This window comes from Neofelis nebulosa, chromosome 7 (assembly GCF_028018385.1).
Source record: "Neofelis nebulosa isolate mNeoNeb1 chromosome 7, mNeoNeb1.pri, whole genome shotgun sequence".
NCBI classification, from domain to species: Eukaryota; Metazoa; Chordata; class Mammalia; order Carnivora; family Felidae; genus Neofelis; species Neofelis nebulosa.
In genome coordinates this window covers 38,972,188-38,995,741 of record NC_080788.1, presented here as the reverse complement: position 1 = coordinate 38,995,741, position 23,554 = coordinate 38,972,188, and the positions used below count along the sequence as shown (strand labels likewise).

The following is a 23,554-nucleotide window of genomic DNA, read 5'->3' as shown; positions in this document are numbered from 1 at the left end:
AAGGTCTGGGAGGGTTCTAAATGCAAAGCTTCTGTCATCCTCAGGGATGTGTCACCCTCCGCATCAAAGGGTGACAGACTCAAAGCATGTTGCCAACTGGAGCAGGTCACCCAAGCTTGGTGTCCAGAGTTTTTTTTCTTTTCTTTTCTTTTTTTTTTTTTAAAGCTTATTTATTTATTTTGAGAGAGCGTGTGCATGAGTGGGGAGACAAAGAGAGAGGGGAGAGAATCCCAAGCAGACTCCGCACCATCAGCACAGAGCCCAATGCACGGCTCAAAGTCACAAACTGTGAGATCATGACTTGAGCCGAAGTTGGATGCTCAACTGACTGAGCCACCCAGGCACCCCCAGAGTTTTTCTTGAGGCTTCATTATGCAGATGTGATTGATTGGATCATTGGTCATGTGAATGAACTCAATCTCGAGCACCCCCTCCAAGGTCAGGCTGATATTACATGACTCAGAGCCCCAATCCTCAATCACATGGTTGGTCTTTCTGATATAGTTAGAAAGATTGTATCATCTTTCCTAATCTGAGTCATCTAGCATAAACTATGGAGAGGCCCACCATGAATGACTGCATTAGCATAAACAATCAGGCAAGCTCTGAGGGGTCCGTCATGAGAAATGAAGAGATACCAAGGGATTAGAAGTTACCTGCTAGGGAAAGGGGACAAAGGCCAGCCAGATTCTTTATTACACACCCTCCCAACTTTGTTGCCCTTAACCCGTCGCTCTCATAGCGCTTCCTAGAAGACCAGTGAGCCATCCACTGGCGGACATCATGGCGACTCGGGGCTGAGCCTGGTCTGGTCAGTTAGCGGTATGTGGCCTTCAGCGAATCACTTAACCTCCCTGCTACGTGTCCGCTCCAGAAGGGCAGGGATGTTGGTCTTGTTCATTGATGAGCCCCCCGGGGCTGGAACAGTGCCTAACGGGCACATAATAGATGCTCAAATATTTGTTGAATGGTTGAATGAATCTACTTCAGTCACTTTACCTGTACCGTGAGGGTTGCTGTGAGAGCCTGATGTGTGGGGGCCCAGGCAGAGCTCAGGCGCCAGGCAGAGCCGTCAGGGCCAATGACTCTCTCGTACCATAGCTGTGGCTGTGGCCAGGTTATCCCCTCCCTGGTAACAGGTGCAGCTTTCTCTGAGGAACTTTCTAGAGACTTCATGCTTTGGCTCAACGGAGCAACTGGGAGAGGAAGGCTGGCCAAGTCCTTTGACTCTCACGGAAGATCTGAGAGTATTTTTCTAATACCTCACCAGGCCACTTTCCCAAAAAAACCTGGTTCCCCAGACAGCAAAAGTCAACGTGCTTTTTCTCTCACAGGACAAGAAGCAATAAGAAAACATGTTGCCTCTTGATGTTTTTCCAGGTCTTTACGCATCAGCTCCTATTCAGGCCTCTATTTGGCAGATGAGGACACTGGAGCTCAGGGTCAAGGTCTCACGGTAACAAGTGAGAGGCTGTGACTCCAGGCCCTGCCCCTCTAAGAGACTGGGTCGGCTTGGGGTGGACACAGTCTCTGTAGTGGGCTGAATAGCAACCCCCAAAGATGTGTCTATGCCCAGGAGCCTGTGAACATGACCTTATTTGAGATGAAGGGTCTTTGCAGGTGTAATTCAAGGTCTTCGCAGGTCTTTACAGGATAAGGTCATCCTGCATTATTCGCTTGGGCTTGAAACCCAGTCACAAGTGTTCTTATAAGAGACACACAGGGGAGACACAGGGAGAAGGGGGGAAGGGCATGTGCCGATGGAAGTTAGACCTAAGAGGTTGCAGCCACAGGCCAAAGAACGCCTGGGGCCCCGGGAAGGTGGAAGAGCGTGGATGGACTCTTCTCTAGAGCTTTCAGAGGGAGTGTGGTTTGGCTTACACCTTGACTTTGGGCTTCTGGCTTCCAGAACCATGAGAGACGACATTTCTGTTGTTTTAAGCCGCCAAGTTTGTGGTAATTTGTTACAGCCGCCGTAAGAAGCAAACACGAGACCCTAAACTGTACACCATGGCCTCTCCTCAGGACAGTTCTAAAGAGGGACCAGGAGGGAAACTGAGGCAGGAACCAGGTGGAAGGACAGTGAGAGACTATGGCAGATGTGGGTGGCAGTTCAGCCCACAGACTTCTCCCTCTTCTTCCTGGTGGGAGCAGGCTCAGGGCCTCTGAGCCTCATCTGTGCAGCCAGTGGGTGAGGAAAAGAGACCTCCCTCCTGGGTGGTCTAAGCCAGTCACAGTAAGTCTTGTCTCTTTTGCCAGCGATTGGTTAGAAGGCGGGCATGTGACCCTGTCCTGGCCAATGAGACATGAGAGAAACGGTTGCCACTTCTAAAAAGGGATGTAGGGGACCAAACAGGTTGCTCATTCTCTGCTGGACCTGTGAGGGTTAGATGGAGCCCTAGCAGCTGCCTTGTGACCATGAGGACAGTGAGCTGGCTAGCTGAGGACAGCTGAGAGCAAAAGGAGAAGGGAAAGAGCCTGAGGGAGCTGCCTGGCAGCCGCCAAATTCCTTCTGGAACTTCTTGGGTCAGAGATCTCTGCGCTTGCAGCCAAAGAAGGTCCATTTAGTGGTTTTTTAAGATGTTTGAAAAATCAGATCTCATAGTGAAAACATTTTACATGTGAACCCAGTACACACAGTCATGTAGAGAACTGAAATAATTCACAAAATTGGATGTGTAACACATTCTGAAATTTTCTATTTTGCTTATTGAATTGCTGGTCACAATCCAGTAAGCTGATATTATGACCCCCCTATGGTCCTGACACACAACTTGAAAAACACTAGCCTAAATATACAGAAATAGATGTCAGAGAGAGAGAATTAAATGAGGTAAGATCCCACAGACCCTGCCTCAGACCCTGAGATATTACAGACGTCACCGAGGTCGCTCGGGCACAAAAGACAGATGGAGAGGGAGAAGCAGGGAGAGAGATGGATGGGAAGAATGAAACACAGAGCCAGCCACTCACCCACAGATGCTGACGTGACCTCCTGGGAAGGCAGAGAAGGAGACAGGTGTCAGCAAAAGGAAAACACAGAGGCCCAGGACAGGGAGTCAGAGATGCAGAGACGGGGCATTTAAAACAAGATGCAGGTTGGGGCGCCTGTGTGGCTCAGCTGCTTAAGCGTCTGACTTTGGCTTAGGTCATGATCTCATGGTTTGTGAGTTCGAGCCCCACATGGGGCTCTGTGCTTACAGTTCAGAGCCTGCAGCCTGCCTTGGATCCTGTGTCTCCCTCTGTCTACCCCTCCCCTGCTCACGCGCTCCCTCTCTCTCTTTCTCAAATAATAAATAAACATTAAAAAAATTTTTTTAAAAAAACAAAATGCAGGGATGGAAACACAGGCCTGGGAATGAAGCGTCTAAGACTGAGCTGCAAAGAGATGCGTCCCAGGCAGAGGACCGGACGTGGGTGTGTACAAGAGCCAGGGTCTTAGAGAACAGAGGCCAGATCCCCAGCTGGGATTGGCCACTGATCAGCTGTGTGGCCTTGGCTGAGTCACATGGCCTCTCTCACCCTCTGCTTCCCTCTCTGGGAAATGGAGTGAATGATCTTTCACACGAGTGCGGGAGGAAGTCGCTACGGATGTACTAGGCCTTTCCGGTCTCTGAGGACCCGTCCTCACGGCCCTCGACCCGATGGAGACCCTTAACTGCCACCCACCCGAGGCGTCCCCAGTGTCCCTCCCCCAGCGGTCCCTTCCCCCGCTCCTCTGCCCAAAGGAGGGAAACCCATTTCCCTGGGAACAGCTGTGTTTCCTCAACAAACAAATGTTCCCTTTAAACGGTTCTGAGGAGGAGCGGATGGTAATGAGCGAACATCTGGCCCGGCGGCACACTTTCGTTTTTTGGCAGCTCTGGAGCCCGCCAAGTGACTATTCCCTAATGTTCACCGCGTCCCAGCACCTGTTATTCCCAATCAGGCTTGTACCAGTACGCCTCAATTAAGAGCAGATGCAGGGCTGAGCGCGGGGAGAGAGAGAACCCCCTTCCCCAACGTCCCTCTGCTCTGCTCCGGCTCCGGAGAGGTGGTCTGAAAACAGCAAGGGCACCAGCCTCTGGCTTTGCCCTTCCTCCTCGCCCCTTCCCCGCCGCCTCCCTGCCTCCTTCTCGCTCTGCCTCCCTCCTGCCTGCCTCCTTCCTTTCTTCCTTCCACCCTTCCCTCTTGCCCTCCCTCCCTCTCTCCCCTTCCCTCCCTCCTTCCCTTCTTCCCTCCTTCCTTCCTTCCTTCCCTCCCTCCCCCCCCACTTTGCTTCCTTCTTTCCTTCCCTCCCCCAGCTACCTGTGTTGCCGCCTTTGGGGATGCAGATCTGGGTGACACATTCTTGCCCTCTAGTGACCCACAAGGTCCTAACCTACACGCGTCCTCCTTGCAACACGGGGGTCCGCCAACTTGTCTCTGAAGGGGGCCAGGTGATAGGGAGGGGGCTCTGCAGGCCGCACGGTCTCCGTCACAGCTGCCCAACTCGGTAGCTGTGGCACCAAAGCAGCCACGGACGATACGTGCGTGAATGAGCATAGCTGTGTTCTGATACCATCGTATTTCTGCAAGTGCTTGGCAGGCTGGATTTCGCCCTCAGGTCGGAATTCGCTGAGCCCTCCTCTGTTCCAACACCCTGAGTTGGGTGGTCACGTCTTGGAATATCTGCTGTAACTGTCCCTCCCACCCAGTGTAGCACTGAGCCCTACCTGCCTTCCTCCCAGCCACTGAGCGGTGACACCTGACCCGTGCTGGGCCACTCAGAGTCCTTCCCCCGACCTGGGAACTGGGCTGAAGGCTGATCTCCCCGCAGCTGCGTGTGCCATCCTCCTCCCGCCCTCTGGACAGAGAAGCAGAGGGGCAGCGCCCGAGGAGAGAGGCTGCCCGGAATCCCAGTGCCCTCTCAGACTCTGCCCCGTCCCTTCCTAAGCCCTGACTACCTCCTGGCCCTGTGTTCCCCCGAAGCCCCTGGGTCCCTATTAAGAAGTCTGCTTTTCTGTTTATGTTTGTTCGAGTTGGCACCTGCTTCAAGTAACGCATCCCGCACCACTTTCTGCCTCTGCACGCCTTTCGTGAGACTGTGGGACATTCGTGCCCGGGCTCGCCCTGTGGCAGGTGCAGGCACTAGTGGGCTATGTCCTTGCCCTCCAGCAGCTGGTGGGTAACACATGCATAGTGGAGATGTACATCCCTGTTCCTCACTCCAACACAACCTGCCCTGTGCTGATAAGGGGTGGGGAGGAGGAAGTGGGGGAATCCGAAGGCTTTGGCAGGGGAGTGGGTCCCCTGCCCAGGAGGGGCCTTGGAGAGCGAGTTGACTTTTCACTGAAAACATTAGGGGAAGCGGCATTCTCCAAGTCAGGTTCACAGAACACCAGTCCCGGGAGGGGTCGTACGGTATCCATTCTTCCTTAGCCCTAGACCTCCTATTGCATCCAGGTGACAATGTGCCCCTTAAAATTACTCACTCTTCCGGGCTCCCTTGCAGGAACGGTGGTCACGTGACACACTTGTGACCAATGGGATGTAAGCGGAAGTCTGCTGGGTGGAGGGGTGCTTCCAAGGTATAAAGGTTCAGACTCACTTTTGCTCTTTGCCTTTCTCCTTCTTCCTGCCTGGAAAGCAGCTGTGGTGCCTGAAAGGGCTGTGCCAGTTTGCAACCACGGGGATGAACGGAAGGCAGAGTGGGAAGCCAGAAGGAGCTTGGGATCCCAGTGCCAAGTCAGAGTCACCACATTGGCCCTGGACTGCCTCTTTCTGTACTGGGTCCTGGCCAGTAAGGGGGGGGGGGGGGCGGGGATAGTTCTCCTGCAGCTCAACACATTCCTAACTAATGCAGTGTTTTGTGATAAATGGGGGCTGTGGAAAAATTATGTTGGGTTTTACCAGTTTCCACCATCAGAGGGTCACAAAATAGGTTAGTCAAGTTCTGAGAAATCCTAATATAAGTATAACGGTTGAACTCAACGTTTCCCAAGATCTTTGTCCACCAACAGCCGCCCCTGCCCCCCATCACTTCCAGGACACCCACGGAACACACTCTGGGAAACAAACCGTAGAGGCAAGAGTCAAGGAAGATTGGGGTCGAATGCTGTGTGGCTTTGCGCCTGATGTTGAACCTCTCTGATCGTGAGATTCCTACTCCATAAAGTGAGAGAGGGTCATGTAGATAAAGGATAATCCAGATAAAGCACCCGGTCCTGTATCTGGTTCCTAGTCTGTCATCAGCACTTCTCATTAACCGTGCATCGTGTTTGGAAAGAATATGGCACTGGAGATGGAAGTCCTGGGCTGGAGTAATGGCCCCACCACTTGCTTCTGTGACCCTGGAGAAGGGACTCACTTCTCAGAGGCTGTGTGTTCTGAGTCGTGTGGCAGAGGTGACGATGTCCGTGTGGTGGAGAGGCCGTGTGTGAAGGTTCTGGCACAAGGGAGAGCCTCGCTCAACGTCGGAGGCGGTGTCTGAGCCCACCCCTGCCTCCAGCCCCTGCGGGCCAGCTCGGTCACCCCCATGCCCCGGAAGGCTACACAGCCAGCATTTAGCTTAGGAGTTCAGGCGTGATTGCTTTTGAGTTTTCATTTTGTCAGCTGTCCGCTCTGCCTCCCAACCTACGTCCCGCCTTCCTCGGGGATGACCACTGGGCCCATCTGGGGACCCCCCCACCCCACCCCACCCCACCCCGGGCAGCCCCTCTTCTCCAGCCCACTCTGTCGCCTCACCACCCGTGCCCACCAAGCTAGCGCGGTACCGTACCCAGCCTCTCCCCGGGTGTTCCCCGGATCACGAGGTCCAGCGAGTGGTGGAGTCCTGGCGCGGCCATGTGGGGCCTTGGGGAATCACCTTCCCTCCGTGCCTCAGTTTCCTCCTCTGTGGGAGGAGGGGTTGGCAGTGAATGGTCTTGAAAGCAGAGAGGAGGACACAATAAGACTTGCTTCCCAGGGACGTGAGGAAGATTAAGTGGGAAAAAATGTGCAAGCGACAACACGACATTCACCGGTCACCACTGTTCATCTTTTGTCTGCCCTGCTTCCCTCTGAGGCCTTTCGTGTCCTCAGGTACCCTCTCCCATCAGAGCCGAGAACTTCACTTTGTATGTAACACTCATCGCGTGCCAACCAGTGCTAGCTTCTTTCCCCAACAACTCTGGAATGTTCCCAGCCCCACGTGCTCACCAGGGGCTCCCTCTGTGCCTTTCCTCGGTCTGGTCCCGTTCCCGGTCCCGGTCCCGATGGGACCCGCCACTGCTCAGAACGTGGCTGTGGGGCCACTGCGCCCCAGTAATGCTCTGCTCCAGTCCTGCCCACGGGCTGGGGTGTGGTGGGGAGAGGGCAGGAGGCAGGTGCCATCTTGCTCATCCCAGGCACGAACTGATGTCCAAAGCTTAGAAAGAAATGCGCCCAAAGGCTCACTGCCACTCGGGTCCTTACCTCTTGCTCCTACCGGTTTCCACCCCGCTCAGGGCCTCTTGCTGGGCAGGGCCACTGTGGGAAAGGCCCTTCTCCCAACTGGCTAATTCCACGAGGGAAAGTTGGGAAGGTGTTTGGGGCAGGGAGGGGACTGGTGTCAGAGAGGCTGATGGTCTTGGGCATCTTTCTTCCCAGGAAGAGAAAGCTTAGGCCACAGGAGCAGACCCAGCTCTGAGAGAGCAGACCCCCCAAGGCAGGGCCAGCTCCAGTGGGCTCCCCCAGCTCTGTCCCCCTGGCCCCACTCACTCACACTAGGGTAGGGGCTGTGGGGAGAAGAGGCTCTGTGATCCTCTGTGTAGCATGGAGGGGGGACAGGTGGAAGGTGGGGGAGAAAGAATACGGGAAACCAGTGGGGGAAGGATGCTTGTCCAGTGTCCTAGAGCAAGTCTACTGGTTCCCCGCCTCCCTACCCCCTTTCCCTTCTGAATGTTGGAGCCAGGGGCTCCCTGAGGAAGCCTCTGTGGTGAGCCACATCCTCACTGCCACCTCCCCTCCAGGGCATCCGCTTTGGCTCCAGGCCCCGGGCAGGAGGGGACGCCAGGCTGCCCTGTGTCCGCGTTCATTGCGTGAAGGGGACAGGCAGTGGCACACGGAGAGCTGTCTGGCCAAAGACTCGTAGCTGCCAGCTACCTTCCCAACTTCGGTGCCCCCAAGAGGTGAGGCAAGGCCCTGGGGTTGCTGCACTGGGTTGGGCTCTCTACGTGGTACCTCTGTCTCCCCATAAAGCTCAGAACTGCCTTTCCCAGAATTTCCTTCCCTGCAGGGTTTAAGCTGGCAAGATTTGCAAAAGGGAGTCCAGAGCCCGGGGTCGGGCCAAACACACAGAGGTGCCCGGTGGGCCCAGCTTGTCATCGGTCCCCTCCTGTCCCAGCTTGGCTTCCTGCCTGTGGGCCTTGGTAGGCATCAGCGGTCCCCAGGCCACCACCATGCGCCTCCACAGGCCAGCAGGGCCACTGTGGGACCTGTCTCCACGGCCCCCTTCTCCAATTTCCCCACAGGCTGCGGCCTGCCTACCACGCCACAGCCTGGATTCCATGCACGCATGGGGAGTGAGCGGCACCACTGGAACATGGCTCTTCCCTGTGGGAGAGGCCGTGGGGTGTAGTGGCCAGAAAAATCCAGGCCTCAATGCTTGCCACCTGTGAGAGCTCAGAGAGCTCATTGCCCCCCGCCCCACCACGGAGGTTCAATTTCCCCATCCAGAAAATTTGAATAATGGTACTTCTCTCCAGGGTGGTCGCGAGGGTTTCAGATCATGTCGCAAGCCCCTGGCCGCGGAAGGTTCCCCCAAAGGGTCAGTGGTACAATCACCTCTTATTATATGAACATTCATATTACTTCTAGAACATACGTCCCTTTCACAATGAATGTACTTAAGAAAAACATACCAGGAAAGAAAAATGGAACTTTAACACCAAGTGTCTGCCGGGGAAGGAAAACATACCAGGAAAGAAAAATGGAACTTTAACACCAAGTGTCTGCCGTGCCCCAGCCCCAGCCTCCTATGAGCCTTGTCCTTCTTTGAGGAGCTCACTCGGTTTCTGTGACCGGTCTGAGAGCTCCTCTATACCTGGGTCTAAGAAATGTCACTGTTCTTTACTGTCCGAAATCAAGCTCAGCCTGAATCCACATGCCCTTACAGTTGGTTGTAAGGGCCAATTTCGTGTGTTTCTACAGCATCCTATTTTTTCCCACTCCCTTCCCAGATCTTACAGGAAGTCTGACCACATGGCATCCCGGGACATAGGGCAGGGCCTGGCCTGAGTCCTGGCTGTGGCTGTTGACAATGTCACTGCCTCTTCCTCTGCAGACGATTATGTGGGGCCTGGTCTCTTTCCTGTGTCCCCTGCTGTGTGTGGGGCTGGCCAAGTGCCCATCCATCTAAGATGGGCTTAGCTCCCAACTCAGAATGGGATTTGCTTTTTGGGATTTGCTAAGAGGGATGCTAAAACGAGTTTGTACCCATTGCTCCTGCAAGTGTCACCTCTAAAGTGGAAGGGGTCGGAAGAAACCACAAAGGCTTCGAATCTTGAAGGCTTTCAGAAATCCATTAAGATGCAAGCCCCCCGGTGGCAAGTGGCCACGTGATTTATCACCCACTTGATAGATGGTTTATCCTTAGTAGTGACCACATGATCTATCAGAGAGAAAGAGGGGTCATTAGTAATTATGCTGGGGAGCGAGTGTAAATCAGGCCTTTCCCAGGCAGCCTTGGGTGTGTGGTTACCCATTTATTGAGAAAGGGTATCTATTATTTGTATCTCATTAGCTCCTGTGGACGGCTGGGCAGGTTTCATGGTCTCTAAACTGCAAACGTACAGAAAAAAAGGAAGTGATGTTGAGAGTAGACAGGTGATGTGCCCAAGACCAGGCAGACAGTTAGAAGCAGCCTCTGGGCTTCTATCTGGGTTCCGTCCTCCGCAGCCCTTGTCTCTGGCCCAGCCCTTCATCAGGCTGGCTTATGGGTCCCCTCTCTGTCCAGAGAACCTCCAAGGGATCCAGTCCTCAGAGCTGTTCTCAGCATCAGGCCAGAAAGGGACACATCTAGAACTTTTAAGGCAGAGGCTACAGGCACAGGGATCTTTATGGTGTGGCTGAGGAGAAACCCCGGCCTGAAGTGGGGGACGGGATGAGATGACCTCTGAGGACATCCACCACTGGGAAGAGACGCGAACTCCTGGACTCCACCTGGATGCCGAGTGCTGCATTGTGCTGTGGACACCACAAGAGGGCGCCCTTGCACCAAAAAAGACAGCTATCTGCCTTCAAAAGTTCTCCCAAAGCCACCGAGCCAAAAAAAAAAAAAAAGCCCTTTTCACTTTTTGTTACTTGTCTGATCAGTCTTCTTTTTCTTTTTCTTTTTTTTTTTTTTCATTTTGAAACAATGTCATACATAAATAAAAGTTGCAAGTGCAATACAGGTCATTTTTGCCCCGAACCATTAGGAGTAAGTTGCTGAAATGACTCCCCAGGTCCACCTAATTCTTTAGTGTGTGTTTCCTACAAACAAGGACGCACTTTTGCGGGAAATATACACTAAAGAATTTGGTGAACTTGGGGTATCATTGCAGCAACTTCTTACTCTCAAGGATGTACTCAAACCAGGCAACAGTAGAGTAATGTCAAAACATCATTGCCACCTAATGTTTAGCCCCCATTCATGTTGTGTCAGTTTCCCCCAGGATGTTCTTTGTAGCAGAATGTCCAGATCAGAAACATTCCTGCACTTGTCAAGTCCCTTTAGCCTCCTTTGGTCTAGAACAGTTCCTTGGTATTTCTTTGACTTGTGTGACCCCCACGCTGTTGGAGGAAGTCCCGTAATTTGGAGTTTTCTGATGTTCATGATTATATTCGGGTCCTACACCATCAGTGGGGATTCCACAGTGCTATTCTATGACGCTCTCTTCTCATTACTTCTACCAGGTGGGGCTTCATTTCAGTTTGTCTTATTCCTGGTGATGTTCACTTTGATCACTTGATTTGGGTGCTATCTGCCAGACTTCTTCACTGCAACATTATTATTTTGTCCTCTGGAACTGATAAACATTTTGTGGGAAGTACTTTGATGGTGTGTAACTATCTTGTTCAATTTATTTATTTAGTTACGTGAGTATGGAGTCATGGTTTCTTATTTTATTCAGTAGATTATAATCTGTTACCAACATTATATAATTTGGTGCTCAAATTACCCCCAGATTTGCCTAGTGGGAGCCCTTTCAGGGTGACACCTGTGTCCTTTGGACACATCCCCGTCATTCTTTGAGCATTTCCTTGCTTTCTGGAACCACAAGATGTCTTGGGCTCGTCTTGTACTTCATCTGCCCCAATTTTGAAATTAGTCACCTCTCCAGGGAGCACTGGTTCTCCAAATAGGGAATGGTTTTTAGAAGCCAAGATCTGGGTGCTAGGTGTGCTTGCTGCTGTTGGGATGTTGCTGCTCCCAGGTGCTCACAGTGGTTAGAGCTAGGGAATATGTGTATATTTATACACCTGTTTACATGTTCATATCAATACATACATGTTCGTATCTATCTATCTCTGTTATTTATACACCTGTTTACATGTTCATATCAATACATACATGTTCGTATCTATCTCTGTTATTTATACACGTGTTTACATGTTCATATCAATACATACATGTTCGTATCTATCTCTGTTATTTATACACCTGTTTACATGTTCATATCAATACATACATGTTCGTATCTATCTATCTCTGTTATTTATACACGTGTTTACATGTTCATATTAATACATACATGTTCGTATCTATCTCTCTCTCTATCCATCCATCCATCATCTATCTATCCATCTGGAAAACCATGAGTCTTACCTAGACTTTTAGTTCCAGCCTCCACCACTACCATTTCGTTCTCTCTCTTCCATGTTTGTAACTCACCTTTCTGACAGTGCGGAACCCACTGTCTTTAATAATTATCTCCCATTATCTTTAATAAATTTACATATCTAATCAATCCCCCACAGGTAGCCAAGCTCTCACAGCTGACAACACTCTCTCAAGATTCCCACCCCCCCCAACCCTGCCTCCGGCTCTGACACCCCTCCATGGGTCACTGCAACCACCTTCCTCCCCAGGGGTGCTGTCCTCCCCTGCTCACCAGGCTGCGCCCCGTGGGGGGCCCTCCTCGCACCATACAGGCTCCGACCCCGCTCTCTGGGTGGCCTCCTCTGAGGTTCTGGAGCCTCCAGTTCCTGAACCTTCTAAAAACTCTGCAACGTAAGCCTGGTTGGCTCTTGGCTTTCCCCACTATCGTGTTGGTATTCCATTGCCTTGGGTTCTGTCTTCCAGTATTTTGTTGCCATTGTTTCTTCTCTTGTTCTCCCAATCTTTATACTTTTTAAAAAGCCACACTCTCTGGGTTCTTGTCTATCTCACATGACGGATGGACTGTTTGGTTATCATCTATGTCATCCCAGCTCCCCAGCTGGACTGTGAGACTCTAGCTGGGCATCCGGGACAAACTCAGCACATCTTTGACAGACAGATATGTCTTCTCTGCAAAGGACATGGCCAAGAGTGGGTCTGTGACACGCTGCCATCCATCATTCCTTCAACACTGCACAAATTAAAGTGGCTCCACCAGGAATTTGACCCTGAGGGCCTACTGACCTCATCCTGTGCCCTGGACATACTTCGATCAGCTCCAGTCTGCTCCTGGGCCCTGGGCAGCCCCTTGCAGGGGCCAGATGGTACCAGAGAATGGGCTGGGCTTTGCAGCAGTCATGAATGTATCAGCACAGTCCAGCTGCTCCCTTGCGTGCCCTTGGGTAGGCTTCCAACCGCTAGGTCCCCAAATGTAAACTGGGGATGCTTATGCTCTTCTGTTTTCAGGTGTTTCTCCGCACCTGTGTGGTTGGGGCCATGTGACTAGTTCTGACTGATGACTTATGAGCGAAAGTGACATGCGTATTTTTGAGTTTGATCAGGTAATCACTGATGCAGGACTCCCCCCCCCCCCCCCAACCCCAGAGCCTTCTTGGTCAGCAGTGTTTCACGTGGTGCCTGTTCTTTCATCCTGAGTCTTACCCCAGCCATCATGCAAGGTCATAAACGAGAGACAAACACAGGGTAGGCTATGGAAATGTGAGGGTTCTTTGTTACCGCAGCATAACCTAGCTTTCCTGACTGATGCACCCCACAGAGTTGTGAGGATTCAGTGGTGACATATGTGAGTGTGTGTGCTAGGCTCTCAGCAGGTACTCCAAAATGGGATCTCTTTGGGGGTTCAAGGAGACCGGAGAGAGAGGGTGTGACTCAGGCAGCCCGTTCCATATCAGACACAAGAGTGAAAGATCAGCAAGGGGACTGAGCTGGCCACTCTTAGGGGCAAATAAACCCACATTTTTTCAGCTCCCAACTCGGTGCTGGGCTCATTGATGTGCATCGAGCCCCTACTGTGTGACAGGCTGGTGTTCATGATATAGGGAGCCACCGTCTGTTTGGGGTCGCAGGCACGAGGGACCATCTTGTGTAACGCGGCAAGTGACAGGGGCACGGAGCAATGGGGTGCTGGGTCCCCCTGGAGACTTCATTGAGAGCAGCAGGCCTCCTTTCTGAGAAGGCACATACAAGCATCTGTGCACACACCCACACATTTCTGCATACACTTTCAGGGGGTTCAGGCCCAGGTTAAAATGCCTGAGCCAGGGATGCCCAGAGGCCTGGGTAGCTGACACGCACCTGACCACATGTGGCCCTGGGAAATGTGGGAGGAGCCACCAAGGCTGGGTTTCTGTTCCCAGGAGCATATAGTCTAGGCATGGGGAAGAAAACCACCAGCCAGGTAAAGAGCAGTGGCCTCTGGGAACGGGGTCCTGGCTTTGGTTTGGGGGGATTCAGAGATGATAGCTAAGCCGGGGGGGGGGGCGGGCAGGGGTGTGCACGGGCACAAATCACCTTGAACTTCACAGTCACTCCCTCCTGTCAGTCTGAGAAGCCCCCTGAGCCTCCACGTACTCACTGTGATGCTGGGTGGGAGGGCACAGCAGCTGCCATCAACCCTGTCCCACAGGGGGAGAAACTGAGGCTCAGAGAGGGGAGCGATTTCCTCAGTTCAGCTCAAATGCACAAACCTTTCCTGGTGGCTCCTGTGCGTGGCAGGTGCTGAGTGTGGCAGGTGCTGGGTGTCCGCCCGCCACTGGAGACCAATCGTGTAAGTGATAAATCAACAACAGGGACAGTTGTGGAGCTGAGGGTGATGGTGTTCTTGCCAGGGAGGGGAATGTTGACATGTTTTGGCCCCATATTCACCAGTTTAGTCCCTCTGGGAGGGAGGAAGTCTATCACAGAGTAGACAGAGAGACAAAGGGAAGTGTTTCTTTCTCTCTTTTTTTAAATGTTTTATTTATCTTTGAGACAGAGAGAGACAGAGCATGAGCGGGAGAGGGGGAGAGAGAGAGAGAAAGAGGGAGACACAGAATGCGAAGCAGGCTCCAGGCTCTGAGCTGTCAGCACAGAGCCTGACGTGGGGCTCGAACTCACAAACTGTGAGATCATGACCTGAGTTGAAGTCAGATGCTTGACCAGCTGAGCCCCCCAGGCGCCCCTGGAGGGAAGTGTTTCTGGCAGGAGGACCAGTGGGCCAAGTGTGGGCAGCAGAGGGCATGTGAGGGCACAGGGTGCACTGTGGGGGCTGTGGGGCGGTGGAGGCTGGGCAGGGTCCCCACAGCAGGAGGGCAGCGGCCGGAGAGGCCTGGCTGTGTGACATTCTCCTTTCAGGAACCATGTGTCTCTCAGCACCTGGCCTGGAGCTCTCTGGCAGGGTGTCCCCACCACCCCCTCACCCGAAGGCCTGGACCAGGTGCCCTCATTTGATCCCATTCTGCATTTCTGTGGGCTGATAAGGCCTTTACCCACCTGCGACGGCATCCTGGCATTGTTGTGAGCAGGAATTAGGCCCAGGCTCTGCCCCTAACTTGCCACGTGACTCTGGGCCTCTGTTTGCTCCTCTCTGAAATGGGGATAACTCAGACACTTGCCCTGAGTGCCCCACGGGAGCCTTGTGAGGCTCAAATATGGAAGTGGGGATTTAAAGGCCTTTCCGAACCTGCAAAGTCCTACAAGAATGGAAGTTCACTTCAGGGATAATTTCCACCCTTCCCAGAGAGTTAGGCAGGACAGAGAATATTATCCCCATCTTACAGATGAGAACTCTGACGCACAAAGATGTTAAGTGGCTTGCCCGAGGCCCCACAGGGAGTGAGCGACAGAGGCAGGATCACAACGCTGTGACTCCGGTCTAGTCTCCGCTTTGCCAATCGCTTCCGCACAAAATCCCCACGGAAAGAATATCTCTGCGAATTCTCCGCAGCTGGAAATACTTCTCCAGCCCTCGGGGTCCACCGTCCTGGCAGCAAATGAGCAGGTCAGGGGACGTCACCCAGAGGTGTAACCAGGAGGCTGTGCCTCTACTCATCCTGACACACTGGAGTTTGGGGACAGAGGTGGAGCCGGAATCTGACAAGATGTGGCCGATGTGGTTAACATGGCTGCACATTCTAGCAGACTCAGGCCCTACTGATCGTGAAAGGGGCCTTGCCTTCAATTCCATGTGCCCAGGAGCTGGTGACTCATGGCGCCCTTGGTCTGTGGTTGTGAAGTATGCCATCCGTCCATATGTGCCTCAAACACAGCCCCTGTGCAGCCACCTGTGACTAAGCCCGCCTCGGTCAACAAGCAAGGCAGCATGCTGGGGACAGTTGGTGGGTGAAAGCTGTCGAGGATATTGGGGGGCTGTGTGTTTTTTCTGGCCAGGCTCAGGGTGACTAAGGGAGGCACACGTAACCATAAAAACAACCCCCCCCTCCTTGCACCGTCTTAATAGTCTCCAAAACATTTTCCCACACTGATCTCGTTGGGCCCTGCAGCTCTATGTGGTAAGCTAGGGTGGGCAGAGCTATCCACTCTGGGGTGCCAGGGCAGGGACCGCCAAGGGCTGCGCTAGGCCACTCCTCGCCAGTCCCTTGCCTGTGGCAGACATCACTAACCGATCACATCGCTCTCCCTTTCCGGTCCAGAATCTTTCTCCACACAGCCCTTCGGGCAGCAGTTGATTGAGGACTGGCATCCGTGGGGCAGGGGACGGAGGTCAGTTACCTAAGCAGCTGGCTGACGTGGCCCGAGGCTTGTCAGTTTCCCATCTGAGACAGGAAGATGGACCAGAAGTCCTGTGTCTCTGGAATGCTCTGTTGACAAGTCCTGTCTCATGCTTCTCTGCTGCCTTCCACCCCACCGTAGCTCTGTCTTGTGACCGCTGAGGGACCCCGTGATGGTCTCCTCTCCGCCTCCAGTGAGTTGGGGGAGCTCATCAGCACGCCCTTCCTGGAGTTCTCTGCTCAAATGCTCCCAAAGGCTCTTCACAGCCTTCCCAAGAGAGCCCGGCTGCAGAGTGCCCAGGACCTTCACCTCGTCACCCAGTGCAACTCCCAGACTCCCCTTTACTCAGCCAAAGGGAACGTTGGACCCTGTGTGTGGCCTCCCCTGAGGGAGCAGCTGAGAAAGATTTTGGCACCCTCCCCTCTCCCCGCCCCCGATCTGGCTGATTAGGTTCATGCTGAATTCTAGGGAGTGGAGCCAGGTGGCTGGGCTTCCCCACGGCTGCCCTCACACTGAAAGGCCTTGAGCTGTTCCACCTGGAACAGAGTAGGGACTGCTGGGATGGCTGGAGGAGGGACGGCTTGTGTTAGAGGGACTGCATGGGCCCATGGGGAAAGAGACTGTGAGTTCAAAGCCTGGCTGGGTCTCTGACTAGCTGGTGACAGCAGGTGAGTGGCTTAGTCTCTCTGAGGCTCAGTTTCCTTGCTTTAAAACGGAGCTAGTAATCACAAAAAGACAAGAACTGTAGGATTCCACTTACCTGAGTGCCTAGGGTGGTCGGACCCAGGGGGACAGAAAGTAGGCGGGGAGGATTGTTTTGGCGGTTTGCTTTGCAAGATGAAAGCGTTCTGGGCACACAACCATGTGACTATATCAACACTGCTGAGCGGTGCACTTAAAAATGGCTAGGACGGTGACTTATACTTCATGCGTATTTTACCACAAGGAATTATTTTTTAATCTAAAAAATGGAGCGAAAAAGAGCATTTATATCGTGGGGCGGTTGTAGGACTTAAATGAGATGACCCTCCCCCCCACATCACTCTGCATGTGTGCGGTGTGGAAAGGTCACATGATGAATCCTGTCCCTTCAGGCTCTCTTCCTAAGAAGGGAGGTCGCTGCATGGAAGGGCTACCACGGGGGGTGGTGAGTTTCTCGGCAGAAGAGGTGTGCAAGTGGAGGCCAGGTGGCTGAGTGCTGCTGTGGGGGTGGCCTTGGATTCTCTTCCAGCCCTGGATTTCGGGGGGGGAGGGGTGGTTCTGAGCTGCACCCATCTTGTCCTGCCCCACCTCCATCTGCTTGTGCCTCTGTCCTGCCCCTGCACCCACCGCCCATCCATACCAGGCCCCCAGCACCTGCCTCCCTGACAACAGCCTGTCCAAGGGGCCACAGTGGGCTGTTTCCATCTCGACTCAGGCCCCCGCGAACCTCAAGAGGGGCAGTTGGTGGGGGAGAGCGGGGTCAAGGGCAAAGCGTGGGGGGTCAGAGAGAGGCGGACTCAAGCCTGCCCTCCCTTCTCTGCGTGCGGGCTGGATAACAACACCCCTTTCGTGGGGTCCTCGTGGTAGTAAATGACAGAATGCAGGAAAGTGCTTGGAACCCAGTGAACTCTCGACAAACTGTAATTTATATAAATTGTTAGTTTTTGAGTGTTGAGTGGTGTGTGTATAATTTGTTTCTGAGAGAGAAGGATGGGGGCAGGGGGGAGGAGGGGTTCCAGGCCCAACCACAGGAGCTGGGTCCTTCCTGGGGTGAGGGACCTTCCACACGCCAACCAAGACCCCTGTCAGAACAGGTCAAGAGGCCCAAATACCCCTGGGGAGTCCCCCAAAGACCCCATCCCCTCATCTAGTCCTCCCTCAGTGGACAGAGGCTTGGAGGGGGGCAGGGACACCCCAAGGAGCTAAATCTTCAGCTCAGGGCTCTGTCCTCGGCCCAAGGAGAGCCCCCTCTGAGCCCACTGTCCACACAGGGTTTGGGGGCTCTGGCCCAATGTGGCTTGAAAGCTGTCTCCATTTCCTCTGTCCCAGGGGAGTTCACTCAACCATTGGAAGTCTCAGTAAAAAAGAAACCCCTGACAGGTGTCAGAAAGCAATTTAGAAGTGACAGCTCCCAGGGACAGTGTTGGAAAACCCATCACAGGACAGCCTGGGTCTCACCTGGCAGGCGAGAGTGGGGAGCACCCGTGGTAATCAGGTCTCTAACTTCCTATGAACCTTCTATGGGAGGAAGCCAGGAGGTCAGGGCCCAGCATGGTCAGGGTTCAAGTGAGACAGAACCTGGACCAGTCCCACTAGTTTCCCATATTTGCATGATGTAAATATTATGTAAATATTTGCCAGCGATGAATGTATAGTCACAACAAAATCATTATTTTTTATTTTTCTTTACTTAAAAAAATGTTAACGTTTATTTATTTTTGAGAGAGAAAGAGAGAGACAGCGTGAGCAGGGGAGGCGCAGAGAGAGAGAGAGGGAGACACAGAATCTGAAGCAGGCTCCAGCCTCCCAGCTGTCAGCACAGAGCCGGACATGGCACTCGAACTCACAAACCATGAGATCATGACCTGAGCCGAAGTCAGGTGCTCAACCGACTGAGCTATCCAGGTGTCCCCAAATCATAATTTTTAAAAAGAGCTAATATTTCTTGTGCTTGCTCTGGGTTATAACACTGCCCCGGGTGCTTCGACATAGATTGATTCTCTTTTCTCGATCTTCATCACAGCAGTGAAATAGACACTGTTACTCTCCCCATTTTCCAAGGGAGGAAATGGAGCTCAGAGCAGGGAAACCAAGGCACGAAGATGGCAAGTGAAGGGTTGGGATTGCGGACCCCACCTCTTAGCGCCTCTAAAAATCTGCTGGACATGGGATATGAGCCCCTGGCTCAGACACTTCTTGTGGGGGTCAAACCAGCGCGTGCAAAGTCGCTCAGGAAACTGTAAATGGAGTTATTACTAAAACAACAAACTCCTTTAGATTTCCTCAGAACCAAACATAACCATCCCTCTTTTTCTGCAAGAGCGATCACTAGGGCCCAGAGGAGGCCAAGGAAGGGTTCAATGACCACTGTCTCAGAGTGGAAGACACAGGCCACGTTGGAACCAGACTGGACTCCCTGAAACCAGTCAGCATTGCTTTGATCCGGGTAGAACTCGTTTGATCCAGTTAGATTTAGTCGGAATCTGTTTGACGAGTCCTGAAGGAGTGTGATCCAATCAGATCATGTTAGAACCAGGTTTTATCCTGACCTGGTTAGAATCAGAATGAGCCAGAACTAGCTTGGACTGGTTAGAAGTGGTCTGAGCCTGTTGTGACTGGTGTGAAACAGCCGAAACCTATCCGGAACGGCGATAAACCCCGGCTCTGGTTTCACAGGAGCAGCTCCGAGAACATCTCGGAGATCGGGGAGCAGTGGCGCACAATGGGGAAGTGTGGAGTAGGCCGGTGGGGGTAGCGAGAGCCAGGCCTGGCCCTGCCTGGGGAGGGCCTTGCATGCCACGCTGGAGCCTATGATGTCATAGCCGTACTCACACCACACATAACCCTCCGGAGTGTTGCGTAGGCCACGTGGCCGTAAATCAATTAGCCTCTTGCCCAATGATTAATGGGAGGGAAGTTTTCATCACTTGTTCTGGGTAAATGATTGCATATGGAAGCACATCTTTGATTGTATGAGTTCTTGCTGGAGCATGACGTTTCTTGGAGAGGGTTCCCTGTGCAATGTGGAGCCCCTGCAGCCCTCCCGTGCCCCCACCCCCCTGCAACGTACATCCCGCTCCCTGCGTCCCCCTTGCTGTCTCCTCTTTCCCCCTCCCTCCCCAGCTTTGTCTCTCCAGGAGCCTCCGTGGTATCTTCCCAGGCCAAAGGGCTCACCCAGGGCCCAGGAGGAGGTGGTGTTGGCCAAACCCAGGGCCAGTTGTGCCTTGTGGACAAGTGTGACGGCACAGGACAGAGAACGACTTGCCACTGTTTGGGGCCAGAGGTGATCTACACAGTCCAGGCCCATCTACAGACAGGGAGCTGGGAGGAGAGAGGGGCTGGGGTACCCTGGGGGGTTCCCACAGAAGCAGGTCGACAAAGCCACAGGTGACTCCAGATATGAGTCCAAAGTAGAAACCCAGCCGGTCAGAAATTCTCTGCAGTGGCACCGGGGTGGCTCAGTCGGTTGAGCGTCCGATTTCAGCTCAAGTCACGATCTCGCAGTTTGTGAGCTCGAGCCCCGCGTCGGGCTCTGTGCCGACAGCATGGAGCCTGGAGCCTGCTTTGAGTTCTGTGTCTCCCTTTCTCTCTGACCCTCCCCTACTTTCTCTCTCTCTCTCAAACATAAATAAACATTAAAAAAATTAAACAAAAAAGTTCTTGGGAAGATCCTTCAGGATGCACATAGGCCAGACCCTCCTCTTCCCAGAGGCCTTGAGCGGAAGGGGCTGGCTCTGGGCCACACAGCCAGGACAAAAAGAGCCTCCGGCCCCCAGACCAGAGCACTACCTCCCTCAGGAAGTGGGGCCTGTCTTTAGGGCTTTTCCATCCATCCTGCCCACAGCCGGAGTACCAGCCTGAGCCCTCTCGAAGCCCCCCTGAGGGTCTGGGGGCTCCGATCAGCCATGGTGTTTAAGAGCATGGGGTCCTGCGGGCCGTGGAGCCAGACAGACTTGGATCTGAGTCTGTGACCCTGCCTTACTAGCTGAGCAACCTTGGCTAAGAGTCTTCACCTCTCTGAGCCTCAGTTTACTCGTCCACAAAATGGGGATAATACTTGAAGTCAGCTCGTAGGATTGTTGGGAGTTTAAATGAACTGATATGCAAAGTTCACGCTACAGGGTCTAGCTGTTCAGTTACTGGTGAATCAACAATACTGTTAACATTTATAATGGAGATTATTGTTATCACTGAGCCCTTGCTTTTTGTCACAGAGGCGCTAGAAGATGACTGAGGACGCTGGTAAGGTACCTGTTCAGCACCGTCTTACTTGATGTGTGGCTTCAGTTTGCCCAGATATAAAGTGGGGTAAGTACCTCTGCTCTGCCTGCACCCCAAGGGGGTTGTAAGAATCCGGAATGTGAAAGTGCTGTGCAAATTGCCACTTCTGGGGAACACGGAGATGCCTGCCCACTTCTCTGTCCGGGCTGCTGCCGGCAGTGTGGTCAGTGGTCACGTGGCCTCCAGCTCTCAGCCCCTGTAGCCAGGCTCAGCTGCAGATAGCCACCTCACCCGAGGTCGTGCCCTCCCCAGGGCAGCCTGCAGCCGGGGGATGAGACAGCAGGGGGCACAAAGACCCAGCCATTTGGGTCCACAAGGGACACTGTCGGGCACTGGTTGAGCCTGTACCATCAGACCTGCATCGAGGTCTGTCTCTGCCCACTACCTCCTCCCCCCCCCCTTTCCTCTCACACGTGTTGGCCCCTCGTAACACCTTGCACCCCAGACTTCACCCCCAACTGCTTTTGGGGGACCCCGCCTGCAAAAACCGTGTAAGAAGGTTGTGTTGCTAACACCACTATCCTCATTACACAGAGAAGGCAGCCCCTGGGGCCCAAACCACCCACCCCTGAAAAATAGGCCCTTTCACGCCGGCTCAGATTCCCAGAAATCCGGAAATGCAGTTCAGCTGGGAGGGAGGCTGTCCAAGATGAGTTTTGTTAGAGTTGCAGGTGACGCTACAATGTGGGATAGAAGGTGTGTGGAGCTCCATACGTAATACGCACCTCTTTCCAGAAGGCCCTACTCAGGGAGCCTGGGCAGTGAGTGTGTCCCACGGCGATGGTCAATCCTCGGTCCCTGGGCAAACCCCCACCTCTGCTGCTGCCAGCAGAGTCTTCACAGCTCGCGGCGAAGTGGGGAAAGTTGGACAGAGCGCTGGGTCTTAGGGGAGAGATTATGCTGGTCATAATTGTCTGCGGTTAGTATGACTACACAACGCTGAGAATAGAGGGTAGCTTGTTATCTCTTTCGATCGCTTCACTTGGCCAAAGCGGTTCCGCCCGGAAATCTAGGTCTGAGGGCCACTGACGGGTCCCAAATCACCTGAGCGGGCTTCCTGTCCTGCTGGCCGAGAGGTCTGACCGCAGGCAAGGATCAGCAGCCTGCTGACCTTGGCCTAGCAGACAAGGTGGGCACCTTGGCCGTGGTTGTGTCCAGGACGGCCAATGGCTTGCCGATCATCCTTCTTGGGGCCTCAGCCCCCTCCAAAAATTGAGCTGCGGGTGGGGTGACCCCAGGTCCCTTCCTGCCTTTAGGGTGCCCACAGTGAGATCCTCAGAGGAGAATTCCAGAAGGAGGGGTCAGTAAGGACCGGCAGGCTGTGGGTGCCTGGCCCTCAGCCCCGTGCTTCAGGTCCCTCCAGAGAAGGAATGAGGGCCAGGTGGGTCAACAGCACCCCCGCGTGAGCAGCGAGCCCCCATCATCACTCCTGGACTAATTGCCACCCCACCCGCCCGCCAGGTGCCCGCCCGTGTGTCCCCAGCTCTGGGGCTGCTATTAACGACATGTTGCAGCAGCTTTACGAAGCGTGGCTCGGAACAATTTTACACCTCATTTGATTTATGTTCCCGGATTCGCTCCTCTCTCAGAGACTCCCTCCCTCCGGAGAGACAGCATGTGTCATCCACTCCGGCTCTCCTGCGTTCCCACAGAGCCAGTCTCTGCGTCAGGAAGGGCCGGCCTCAGACCCTAGGTCCTGAGCAAACAATCCCGTGACCTGGCTCTTCTTCCAGGGCTTTCTTCCAGATGTGTGTCCGTGAGCCGGGACACCTGTGACTGAGGCCTTCGGAGGTGGGCTTAGCCACGGCAGAATCCCAGAGCAACGAAAGTCCTTGGGGATTGGTTACCAGCACACCCGCATCTTACAGATGGGGAAACTGAGAGGTGGAAAGAGTCCTCGGTGTCTTCTAGACCCTTCTGAAGGTCACATGGCCAGTCTGTGGCAGACGCCTGCCTCCCCTCTCAGCAGTAAAGAGGGCTGGTCCTCACAGGGAGTCACCAGGTCAGCTGTGAGCCAGCCTTCCCGCCAGTAGGACCTGCTGGACTGGACTCTTTGTCCAGACAGTGTCCTTGACGTAGGCTGAAGAAATGGACGAGCAACAGGGCCATCTGGTCCACCTCCCTCATTGCAGAGGGAAGGCAAGGAGGATGGGAGAGGAAGAGTGATTCCCCGCAAAGCACACAGCCAGTAGGATGCAGGCTGGGCTAGAACGCTGGCTTCACGACCCTGGGATCTTATCCCCTTCTCCCTAAGAGGCAAGAACATTCCTACAACCACGTCTTCTCAATCACTCACTTTTGAACGGATGCCTCTCAGGAACCAGGCTTGGTGGTAAGCTCAGAGGACACGAGGATGGACCAGACAGAGAAGCACCCGGCTGTCCCAGCCCAGTGTAGTGAGGCCACGAGGGAACGTGTGGGCCCCAGCAGCGGACCCCTCCCTCTGCTCAGCGAACTCCTGCCATGGGGAATGTTGCTTGCAGGGGAACCCACTGCCCA

The 23,554-nt window shown here is 53.7% G+C and overlaps 1 long non-coding RNA gene across 1 annotated transcript in view; it reads left to right on the top strand.

The window, feature by feature from the left end:
• LOC131516376 (uncharacterized) overlaps positions 1-21,173 on the top strand; it is a 45,891-nt gene extending 24,718 nt beyond the window's left edge. Inside the window, exon 3 of the long non-coding RNA XR_009264037.1 lies at positions 20,989-21,173. This is a non-coding gene — a long non-coding RNA (uncharacterized LOC131516376). The remainder of the gene's footprint in view (positions 1-20,988) is intronic.
• Positions 21,174-23,554: the final 2,381 nt, after the last annotated feature.